Source organism: Orcinus orca, chromosome 17, assembly GCF_937001465.1.
Source record: "Orcinus orca chromosome 17, mOrcOrc1.1, whole genome shotgun sequence".
In the NCBI taxonomy this organism is placed as follows: Eukaryota; Metazoa; Chordata; class Mammalia; order Artiodactyla; family Delphinidae; genus Orcinus; species Orcinus orca.
Window position 1 is genome coordinate 32,535,433 of NC_064575.1, and position 12,681 is coordinate 32,548,113.

The following is a 12,681-nucleotide window of genomic DNA, read 5'->3' on the forward strand; positions in this document are numbered from 1 at the left end:
CCTCCAGAAAAGAATGTAGCTCTGCCAACACTTTTTTTTCTTTTTTAACCATCTTTATTGGAGTATAATTGCTTTACAATGGTGTGTTAGTTTCTGCTTCATAACAAAGTGAATCAGCTATACATATACATATATCTCCATATCTCCTCCCTCTTGCATCTCCCTACCACCCTCCCTTCCCTATCCCACACATCTAGGTGGACATAAAGCACAGAGATGATCTCCCTGTGCTTTGTGGCTGCTTCCCACTAGCTAGCTATTTTACATTTGGTAGTGTATATATGTCCATGCCACTCTCTCACTTCATCCCAGATTACACTTCCCCGTCCCTGTGTCCTCAAGTCCACTCTCTATGGCTGCGTCTTTATTCCTGCCCTGCCCCTAGGTTCTTCATAACCATTTTTTCTTTTTTTTTAGATTCCATATATATGTGTTAGTATATGGTATTTGTTTTTCTCTTTCTGATTTACTTCACTCTGTATGACAGTCTCTAGATCAATCCACCTCACTACAAATAACTCAATTTCATTTCTTTTTATGGCTGAGTAATATTCCATTGTATATATGTGCCACATCTTTATCCATTCATCTGTCGATCCTGCCAACACTTTTACTTTACTCAATTGAGACCAATGTCAGACTTGTAAGGTCATAAATTTACGTTGCTTTGAGTCACTAAATTTGGGATAATTTGTATGAAAGCAATAAAAAAAAATACAGAGGTCCTACAAGAGCCAGGCTATATATTTATACTTAAGTATTTCTGAAATGAATTTAACCTTGTGATTGACAGCAGCAGCAGCAGCAGCTTCCAAGGGATCCCACCACACACCTGAGGCAAAAGGAGCCTAATACAAAGCAGTGACAGCAGCAGGTCACTGCCCCACACTTGGGGTAGAGGGGGACTTGATCTACTGTAGCAGCAGCATAGCCTGAATGGGAACCCATCCTCCTGTGGCACTAGTCCCATCAACATTAGTCTAATCTGCTAGCATCTGCTGTGCCAACAGGCCCAACATATACAAACCCCCCAACTCAGTAGCATTAAGTGAGCCAGGCTCAGTGTTTCCTGAAACTCATATCCAGTTGCACTGGAAATCCAAGATATCACCTACTGTTATGAAAACATAAACAATAACAGAAGACTGGGAACTTCAGAAAGAAAAGGGGAACAATGGAATGGGTGAAAACAAATGGGGTAAATATAAGAGACTATCATTAGCCTCATGAGTTTCTTAAATTCTATATGATGGTCAAAGCAAAAGTGATGACACCATCTGATGGGGTTCTCAATGTAGAGAAAGGAAATACTACAGAAAATCATACTTTAAAACTGGGGAATATTAAGAGACCTAAATGGAAGTAAAATTTTGAAACTTCACTTGAAGTAATGGAACACTGATTCCAGTAGGCTATGATAAATTACATATGTATACTGTAATGCCAAAAGCAACCAGTAAGAAAACTATACAAACAGTATACACAAATGATTATAAATGAATTAAATTAAAATGGACTTATTAAAAAATGTTTAAGTAACCCACAAGAAGGAAAAATAAGGGAAACACAGGATTGAGAAACTAAGGTAAAAGACAAAACAAAAAATAACATGGTAGATGAAATCTTTGACATGGTAATAATTACATTAACAGTAAATGGTCTAAATAACCAAGTCAAAGACAGAGATTGGAAGAGTAGATTAAAAAATCGCAAGCATGATCCAACTATATACTGTCTATAAGAAGCTTACTTTAAACATCATGATATAGGTAGTTCAAAGTAAAAGGATGAAAATGATATATCATGTGAACATTAATCAGAAAAAGCAGGAATGGCTATATTAATATCAGATAAAGTACACTTCAGAGCAAAGGAAATTATTAGGGGCAAAGAGGGTCATTACATAAAGATAATAGGAATAATCCACCTAGATGACCTAGTGATACTAAATGTGTGTGCACCAAACAACAGAACTTCAAAATACATGAAGCAAACACTGAAAAAGGTAAAAGGAGAAAGTTTTAAATCCACAATTATTATTTGAGACTTCAACACAGCAATTTATACAACTACCAGAGAGAAAAATCAGCAAGGATATGGAAGAACTGAAAACATCATCAATCAACAGGATATAACTGACATTTAAAGAACACACTCAGTAAGAGCAGAATACATATTCAAGTGTCCATGGAACATTCACTCATATACCATATACTGGGCGATAAAAAAACATTAGGAGATTTAAAAGAATTAAAATCATAGAGAGTATGTTCTCTAGCCATAATGGAATCAGACTAGAAATCAATAAGAGAAAGACAACAGGAAAATCTTCAATCACATGAAAACTAAACATCACACTTCCAAATAACTCATGGGTAAAAAAGACAGCATCAAGGAAAAAATTTTAAATGCATAGAATAAAAGAAAATGGAGATACAACAGATCAAAGTTTGTGGAATGAAGTGAAAGCAATGCTGAAAGGGAAGTTTATAGCACTAAATTGGGAAAGAAAATATTTCAAAGCAATAATCTAATTTTCTATATTAAAATAGTAAAAAAAGGAAGAAGAAAAAACACTAAACAAGCAGAAAGAAGGAAATAATAAAGATGAAACATAAATCCATGAAACTGAAAACAGGAAAATGGGGGGGAAATCAATGAAACAAAAGGCTGGTTCTTTGAAATAAACAATCTAACCAATAAAGATCTAGCAATACTGATAAAGATAAACAGAGAGATGGCACAAATCACAGATATCAGAAATGCAACCAGGGATACCATGACATATCCTGCAGGTTAATGAGGGACAAGTTACTATGAACAAGTCTACATTATAAATTCAAAAATGTAGATGAAATGGGCCAATGTTTCTACACCCAAAACTACCAAAACTCAGCCAAGATGAAATAGATAATCTCAATTTTCCTGTAACCATTAGAAACACTGGTTTTTCATTTAAAAACTCCCAAAAGAAATGTTCAGGCTTAGATGTTTCACTTTTACCCAAGACTTAAAGAATTAACACCAATTTTACATGATTTGATAAGAAATAGAAGTAGAGGGAACAGTTTCTAATTAATTTTATGAAGCCAGTATTACCTTGATATCAAAACCAGACAGGGATAGTATAGAAAGAAACCTACAGACCAATATTTTTTATGAAATTGGCTGAAAAACCCTCAGCCAAATATTAGCAAATTAAATCCAGAAATATACGAAAAGAATAATATACCATGACCAAGTGGGATTTATTCCAGTTATGCAAAGTTGGTTAAATATTGGAAAATTAAACAGTGTAATCCACCATATCCAATAGATTAAGGGGGAAAAGTCATGTGATCCTATCCATTAATGCAGAGAAAGCATTTGACAAAATCCAATCCCATTCATGATTTTAAAAAAAGAAGAAAAAAAACTCCAAGCAAACTAGGAATAGAAAAGGAGCATACTGAAACTCATAAAGATGATCTACAAACAACCTATACCGACATGATATTTAACTGTGAAAGACTGGATGCTTTCTCTGTAAGATCAGAAAAAAGGCACTGATATCTGCTCTCACCACTTTTATTAAATATATCACTGGAGGTTCTAGTAAGAAAATAAAGCAAAAATAAATAAATACATAAATTTAAAAGTTAAATTTTTAAAAAGTTTATTTAAAAGATAAAAGGACTATTCCTACTACGTTGCATAGGAAGGAACATATCCTACTGAATGTTGAATAGTAATATATCCTATTATACTGAATAAGGAAAAGTAAAACTGTCTGTATCTGAAGATGAGATGATAATCTAAATGGAGAAAATACCAAGGAATCCACAAAAAGCTTGAGAAATAATATTAGTTTGTAAATGATTTAGAGTACAAGATCACCACAATTTTATCAAATTATATATTAATAACAAATGTGTAGAAGCTTAAATAAAAATATGTGATGCCATTTACAACTGACCTAAACAAATACTTAAATATAAGCCCAATAAGACATTTATAGGACCTCTATACTGAAAATTACAAAATGCTGATGAAGAAAAATTTTTAAGTCGCAAACAAATAGGGAGACATACCTTGTTCATGGATTAGAAAACACAACATGATAAAGATGTCAATTCTCCCCAAGTTAAGAGGCTTAACACAATTACTCTTAAAATGCCCTCAAGGTTTTTGTGGATCTAGACAAGCTTATTCTAAGATTTATATGGTAAGAAGAGGCTGAAGAATAGCTAAAACAACTTGTAAAGGAAGATGAAAATGGGAGGAATTAATCTACCCAATTTCAAGATTTTGCAGTAATGATGGAGGGTAGATACATAGATCAATGGAATGGAATAGAGAACCCAGAAATAGACTGACATAAATACATATAACTTGTTTTTGACAGCAGTGCAAAAGCTATCAAGGAAGAATAGACTTTTCAAAAAATGGTACTGAAACAGTTGGACATCCCTCGACAAAAACAAACAAACAAAAAATGAACCTTAACCTCCACACCTTACACAAAAATTAAATCAAAGTGGATCATAATCTTAAATGTAAAAGCAGGACATTTTTAGAAAAAAAAATAGGAGAAAATGTTTGGCATCTAGAACTAGGGGAATAATTCTTAGATTTGACACCAAAAGTATGATCAATAAAGGCAAAAGCTGATAAATTGGATCTCATCAAAATGAATTAAAAATGCTTCATAGAAGAGCCTTTTAAGTGGATGAAAACTCAAATTACACAGTAGGAAAACATATTTGAAAATCCCATATGAGACAAATGACTTGTATCTATAATATACAAAGAACTCTCCAAACAACTTAAAAAAATCCAACTAGAAAATAGGCAGAAGACAGGAACAGACATTTCATGGAAGAGAATATACACACGGCAAACGAGCACATGAAAAGATGCTCAGCATCATTAGCCATTAGGGAAATGCCAATTAAGACCATAATGAGATGTCAGAGAGTAACTAAAATTAAAGTATAGTGACAACATCAAATGCTGGCGAGTACATAGAAAAATTATATCACATCACTGGTGGGAAAATAAAATGGTTTAGCCACTCTGATCAACAGCTTGACAGTCTCTTTTAATCCTAAAAGTAGATTCACCCTACAATGCAGTAATTGTACTCTTGAGCATTTATCCAAAAGAAACAAAAACTTAATTAAGTTCCCACAGAAACTTACACATAAATGTTCATAGCAGTTTTATTTATAATAGCCAAAAACTGGCAACTACCCAAATATCTTTCAGTGGATGAATGTTGAAACAAATTGTGATAAAATCTTATGATAGAATACTACCGAGCAACAAAAAGGAACAAATTATTAATATACGCAAAAATTGAAATGAACTTCAGGGGAATGATGCCGAGGGAAAAATTTTGAAAAGCCGATCTCCGAAGATTAAGTAATTCATGATTATGTTTACATATTATTCTTAAAATAACAAAACCGTGGAGATGGAGAACAGATTAGAAGTTGCCAAGGGTTAGAGATGGGGGTAGAAGGTACAGCGGGGGAACTCTGTGAGGTTTTTGTGGTTCCAGTACAAATAATACAGCAATCTTGGTTTTAATTCCTAAAGATTTCTAAAAGCAATTCCTAATAAGAGGTGTCCAGATATTTAGCAATGGCAGATTAGAGGTATAGCTCCCCAACATAACAACTTCAAAAGAGAACATACTAATTCAATGCATATGTTAATTTCAAAAAGGCCAGTCACAATACTTAAATGGTATATATCTTAACGATATTATTCTAAGTATCCAGCTATACCAGATGGACTAGCAAGATTTTCTGTACATTCAACCTTATTTAAGACAGTAAATCTTATAATAAGACAGTTAAAAAAAGAAAAAGAAAAAAAAAACAAACCTCAACTACAGTTGGATATTCTCATAGGAAGATGAGGTGAAAATATGCAGCAGCGGTTCAAAAGCTTAAGCAGTGGCACCTAAATTTGGTTGTGCATTAGAATCATCTGAAGCACTTTTTAAAAACCCTCACACTGACGGTTGGTCATCGTAGACCAATAAAATCATTTTAAATCTCCTCAGACGATGCCAATGTCTAGCCAGAACTGAGAACCAGCGGACTAAGCAGAAGGGGATGTTTCTACAAAGATCTCTTAACAGTAAGTCCTTTCACCCAATCAGATTTACCTCCCCGCAAAGGGCTAAAGAACGCTAGTGTTGTCCATACTTGCTTAGCTTTAATTAGCACTTGTGACTTGCCCAAAACCTAGATCATGTTTCCCCTAAATTTCATGTTATTCCCTATGTTTTTCAAACCCAGGGCTAAGGGGTTTGCCAGGATGAGATTTTAAGTGCTCACACAGGGGAAGTCCCTGGCAAACCAGGACAGCGGTCCCTCTACATTGAAATGTAAAGCATCCTAAATAACCCTGCCACTGCTCCCAGATCCTAGTCTGTGCCAACCAGTGGAGAAAAGGCATTCTCCATTACTACCACGGCAAATGCTGCTGTACTTGCCTTGGCTGGTCCCTATCTTTTCCAGGCACCACTCCCCTTCACCTGCTGGTGGACGCTTTGGCCAGCTGACAATGCAGATATTTTCAAACTTTAAGGTGAATAAAAATCATCTGGAGGGCCTGTTATAACAGAGATCACTGAGCCCCACCAGAGCTGCTGATTCCATAGGGCTGGGACAGGGCCCTAAAACTTGAATATCTGACACATTATCAGGGGACGCTGGTAAAACTGGTCAGGTTGTTACCGAATGCAGGTTCGTGTGTCTGAAGCACAGTGAGGCCAAACAAACCTAAAGGTTGGAGTCTGGAGCAGAGAAAGGTTTATTGCAGGATCGAGCAAGGAGAGGGGTGGCCCGAGTTCCAAAACACCCTGAAATCTCCAAAGGATTTCAGCAAAGCATTTTTAAAGGCCAGGTGAGGGAGGGACGTCCCAGGGAATGTGATCAGCTCGTGCACAATCCTCTGATTGGTTATGTTGAGGCCACAGGGCAGGTAACATTATCCATCCTTAGGTGCCAGAAGGTCTGGGGGCTACGTGCTCATGATCATCAAGGAGTTAATTTCTTCCACTGGGTGGTGGTTTTGAGCATCTGAAAACTCAAGAAATATGCCTGAGATACTATTATCTGAGTACTTCAGAGAGGAACTACAGCAGAGGTTATGGGGGATGGGTCTGTCCTAGGAAGGCCCCATAGGGTACTGCTTGGTTACAAGGTGACCATACTTTGAGAACCACTGCTCTAGTGGCCTGGAATGTTCAGAAAGTAATGGAAGAATCCCTTCCCAGGTCTAGATTCTAGTATCGCCAGCTATTTTGGTGGGGGGAAGGGTAAGTTTTGTCCTTGCTTGGACTTCTTGTTCATTTATATCAAAGCCTATTTGAGGCAGTGCGCTCGGCAGTCCTGCAGTTCTGTCTTTTGCTTCAACAGTGTTTGGAATGAACAGACCCAGGGACGCTCCTTGCTCCAGCCCCCGACCACCCTCCAACCTTTCTTCCTGTCGCAGCCTTTGGAATCAGCCACTCAGCTATCCTCAGCCTCCAGGACAGGCCAGCACCGTTTTTTGAGCTTAGCTCCTTATCACTGATCAACCACGAGTTCCCAGGTTCGTCAGAATTATTCCATCGAGGTGGAGGCCGCCGTCCACCGCCTGTTCAACATGCATCTGGGGACACTTACCTCTCTCTGAGCTTCTATTTCGACAGCAACAATGGGACTCTGGACAGTGTGGGCCACATTTTTCGCCAACTGGCTGAGGAGAAGTGTGAGGGCGCCCAGCATCTCTTGAAAATGCAAAACCAGTGCTGTGGCCGCGCCCTCTTCCAGGATGTGAGGAAGCCTTCTCAAGATGAGTGGGGTAAAACCCAGGACGCGGTGGAAGCCGCCATTCTTAGGGACAAGAGCCTGCACCAGGCACTATCAGATCTGCGCGCCCTGGGTTCCGCCCGCGCAGACTCCCACCTCTGTGACTTCCTGGAGAGCCGCTTCCTGGAGGAGCAGGTGAAACTCATCAAGAAGATGGGCGACCACCTGACCAACCTCCGCAGGCTGGCTGGTCCGCAGGCTGTGCTGGGCGAGTATCTCTTTGAAAGGCTCACCCTCGAGCACAAACAGGAGTCTCTGAAGTCCAGCGGCCTCCGAGGAGGCCCTCTGGCATCAGAGCTTCTGCCTGAAGCCCTGCTCTGCAGCTACTAGGCAGCTTTGTAACCGCCCTGGAGCCCTCTCCCAAGCCTTGGACCAAATGGAAACAATAACGCTTTTTGCAGAAGGAAAAAAAAAAAAAAGCCTATTTGAAACACAAACAGAATAAAGAGGAAAAAAAGAAATATATGTATATATATATATTCATGTTCTTTTTTTTCCTTTTTTTAAAAATTTATTTTACTGAAGTATAGTTGATATACAATGTTGTGTTTATGCTGTACAACAAAGTGATTCAGTTATACGTATATATAATTTTTCATATTCTTTTCCATTATGGTTAATTACAGGACATTGAATATAGTTCCCTGTACTATGCAGTAGGACCTTGTTGTTTATCCATCATATATATAATAGGTTACCTCTGCTAATCCCAAACTCCTAATCCATCACTCCCCCACCTCCCCCTTCCCCTCGGGAACCACAAGTTTGTGTGCTATGTCTGTGAGTCTGTTTGTTTCATGGATAAGTTCATTTGTATCATATTCTAGATTCCACATATAAGTGATATCATATGGTATTTGTCTTTCTCCTTCTCACTTACTTCATTTAGTATAATAGTCTCTAGGTCCAGCCATGTTGCTGCAAATGGCATTATTTCATTCTTTTTTATAGCTGAGTAGTATTCCATTTTATATATATCACATCTTCTTTATCCATTCATCTGTGAGTGGACATTTAGGTTGTTTTCATGTCTTGGCTATTATAAATAGTGCTGCTGTGAACATAGGGGTGCATGTATGTTTTCGAATTATAGTTTTGTCCAGATATATGCCCAGGAGTAAGATTGCTGGATCACATGGTAGCTCTATTTTTAGCTTTTTGAGGAACTGCCATAGTGTTTTCCATAGTGGTTGCACCAATTTACATCCCCACCAACAGTGTAGAAGTAAGTCAGAAAGAGAGAGACAAATACCGTATGCTAACACATATATATAGAATTTGAGAAAAAAAATGTCATGAAGAACCTAGGGGTAAAACAGGAATAAAGACACAGACTTACTAGAGAACGGACTTGAGGATATGGGGAGGGGGAAGGGTAAACTGTGACAAAGCGTGAGAGAGGCATGGACATATATTCATGTTCTTTTAACATATGAATTGCCCCACTTTATCTGTGTGAAGTAAGTTTGTTCCCGTTATTGGGCTGCTTCTCAAGCTTTGCTGCTCATTTGAATGACCTAAAGAGCTTTTAAGAAAAACATTGGTGTCTGGGTCCCAGCCCCAGAGATTTTGATTCAGTAGGTCTAGGGAGGAGCCTGGGCACAGGGAGGGCTCAGAGTTCCCCAGGTGATTCTAATGTGCAGCAACTTTGGGAACCACCTCTTGGCTTCAATCCAGCTAGTGATCAGATATTAAATCTAAGACACATGGGCTAGTGCGTGAGCTCTAGGAAGATTCGTGCCAGGGAAAATGATCGATAGTTGTGTTACTTCTCTGAAATGGATTGAAATTTCCAATTAGCATGAACAGGGGAGGGTGAATGGGTGAATGCAATAAGGTGTATCATTTACGTATTGCCCTATGTGTATGGCTAGAAGCTTTTGCAACTGAGGTCTGCCCTGCTTTTCATGCTAATGGTAATGCTTGTCCTCCTAATGCAGCTGTAAACTTTATAAGCCCATAGGTAGACAGCATCACAAAATATTTACCCCTCCCCACTGGCCCACTCTCAAGCTTCTCTCCCCTTCCCCAATACACAAATGTACATCAATGCTCTTGAGACCAATATCAACATATTGACCTTCAATTCTTCTACTTTGCAGCTTCCCTCTTATCAGGAGATGTCAGCATTTAGTGCAAGGACAAGTGCTTGCCTCTTGGTGAGTAATGTAGGCAATGCCTCCAAGAGACAAATAGCCCTTAGGGAGGGGGAAAAAGTCTTTCAAAAAGGTTGATGCCCAGAGGAGGCATTTTCAGTCATCTCAGCTTAGAGGTCAAATATCCAAAATTAAAAAGGTTAAAAAAAAGAAAAAGAAGCAAGGAAGAAAAGAAGGAAACAATTTTCTTATCTCATAGTAATAAGGCAGTTTTCCTTAAAAAAAAAAAAGACTTAAGCCATAAATTCTCTTTCCTAATCAAAATGTGCTTTTCCGTCTTTAGACTATTCCTCTTATATCCTGTATTATTCATGACGTTTAATTCTTGAAATAGCACATGGCTGAAAACAGAAGCTAACCTCTTGTCCACTATGAATTAAATCTTCTTTTCCTAGGACCTGTCTACAATGTACAATTTGGGGTTTGCCAACATAATTATTTTCTCTGAAATAAGTTACAGCATTTTGCCTTTTCAATATATAGTTATACAATATATTCTTAACACAGCATAGTTAATATAGTCAATATAGTAAATACAACTATAACACACGTGATATGATGCCACTTTGGTGATTTTCTTCATCCATGTAATTCTGAAATTTGACAGTATAGTTTTCATATTCTAATGAGCTGAGTATTACCTTTGCAAGGATAGAAAAATACAATAAATTCATAATATTCTTGTGTGGTTTGCCCCTGGGGTGGATTACCATAATGGGGGGATATTTGAGCCTTTCCCCAAGTCATTAAAAAACCTCCAGCGAGCAGCCAGCCCCTTGTCCTCTCCAGGGAGTGGGGGAAAGGATCTTTAATCATAATAATCCTGGGGGGAGAAATCTCAGAAATAAGACATCTGCTTCTGTGCCTTGTTGTTTTGCAGAATAGCAATGATTGCTTTAGCAGCTTCTATTGCCATGTGTGTACAATAAGCAAATGAACATAAAATTGAATGAACGCATAAAAGAAGGATAAACCCACCCAGCTTAACAAATCCACTCTCTCACCTGCTGTGCCCTGAAACATGAAAGAAAGAATCATGGGATCATAAGGATTAATAAAATAACAGTCTCTGTTAACAATATTGACAGAAGGTATAGGAAAATTTGTCTGATGTGGGACCAACAGCTTAACTGCTTAATCCTTTTTTTTTTTTAAGGGCAACTCATTCATTTATTGTTTAAAGATTGCAAGACAACTTCTGAATTTCTGTAGCACAATTTAAATGTTTTACTTTTTTGATAAATCAGAGTATAATAGAAAAAACAATTAGTTTCCAGTAATATCTATATCTCTATTCAGAATTAAGTCTTCCACAGACATGTAACCTGGAAACAAAAGCCTGTTACAATAAGCAAAGCTTCAACAGAGCTGCTACTTTTCGGGCCAGGGAAAGGTTCATCCCTATAGGAGGAGGATGTGCTATGTAAAATGGCTGCAAGGTCGCAGTCTTGAGGGCGCTGGAAGTCTATTATCCTATCCCACATTAAGTAGTTTGGTGAACTTCAAACGTCCGTTCATCTGCAACCAAGCTGGCAAACTTTAACTGATATTTCAAGCAGGTAAAAAATAAATTAAAAGAAATCCTTACACTGATGTTCCTTGATTCACACTGTTAAATGGTTCATTAACATGTAATTCTGGCTAAGAATTACTTTTGAGACTCCTTGCTCAGATTTTGGTTAACAGTACAAATCTTTGAGAAATTCAAGTTCTTATTAATCAATAATTTGTCAGCTAGGCTACATTCAGGCATCAGCTGCAACTACAGAATAGGTGCACTGCCTCAGCGCTTTGGAAAGACATAATCTAGAACACTACTAGCAGACAAAATATCTGTTACTAGACAGCACAGGTGCAGTACAGCAAGACAAAAACATATATTCATGTGTGCCGCGGACCAGCCGGAGAAAGAGGATCTCACCGCCCAGGGTCAGAAGGGAAGGGGTAAGGAACTGAAGTGGCACCGACGAATGGGGTCAGAAGGACCAAGACAACTGATGGTTGCAAGGCAAATTTTATTGCGCTACAGTTGCAGATTATCTAGACTAGAAAAAGGAAGGTTGCCAGATGGTGGTTTACATTATCTACAGACTGTCTCGGCTCAAGGTTAACTTCCCTGGGAGGAAACCCATAAACCCAGAAGCATCAAAAATAACCTGCTGGGCTTCCCTGGTGGTGCAGTGGTTGAGAGTCCGCCTGCCGATGCAGGGGACACGGGTTCGTGCCCCGGTCCGGGAAGATCCCACATGCGGCAGAGTGGCTGGGCCCGTGAGCCATGGCCGCTGAGCCTGCGTGTCCGGAGCCTGTGCTCCGCAACGGGAGAGGCCACAACAGTGAGAGGCCCGCGTACCGCAAAAAAAAATAAATAAATAAAAAATAACCTGCATGTGCAGGGGGGAGACAGCTTTGCTTGTCTCATTTTACATTCTTTCTGATCTCTGGGCCCTGGTGATTTATCTCCCATGGAATGGAACAAGGAAGGGAACAAGTAGGGACAGTCCCTTCGAGCAGCGGCGGCATGCCTAGCATGTCCTTACCTGCTCTCAAGGCTGACTGCTTCCCACAGGTCCCCCATTTTTATTTTTTAACTTTTGCTGCAAAATAATTCCATGAAGTTTAGTGCCGAGAGTAGTGTACTGTTGCATGAGGATACGAAACAGACATGAGAAGATTAT

At 38.6% G+C, this 12,681-nt stretch overlaps 1 protein-coding gene and 1 pseudogene across 5 annotated transcripts in view; both read left to right on the forward strand.

Annotated features, from left to right (window-relative positions):
- The window catches only part of LOC125961821 (AT-rich interactive domain-containing protein 1A-like), a 469,905-nt gene that overhangs the window by 54,034 nt on the left and 403,190 nt on the right, over positions 1 to 12,681 (forward strand). The window lies entirely within an intron of this gene.
- Positions 1 to 12,681, forward strand: part of LOC125961664 (ferritin light chain-like) — a 438,815-nt pseudogene that overhangs the window by 2,519 nt on the left and 423,615 nt on the right.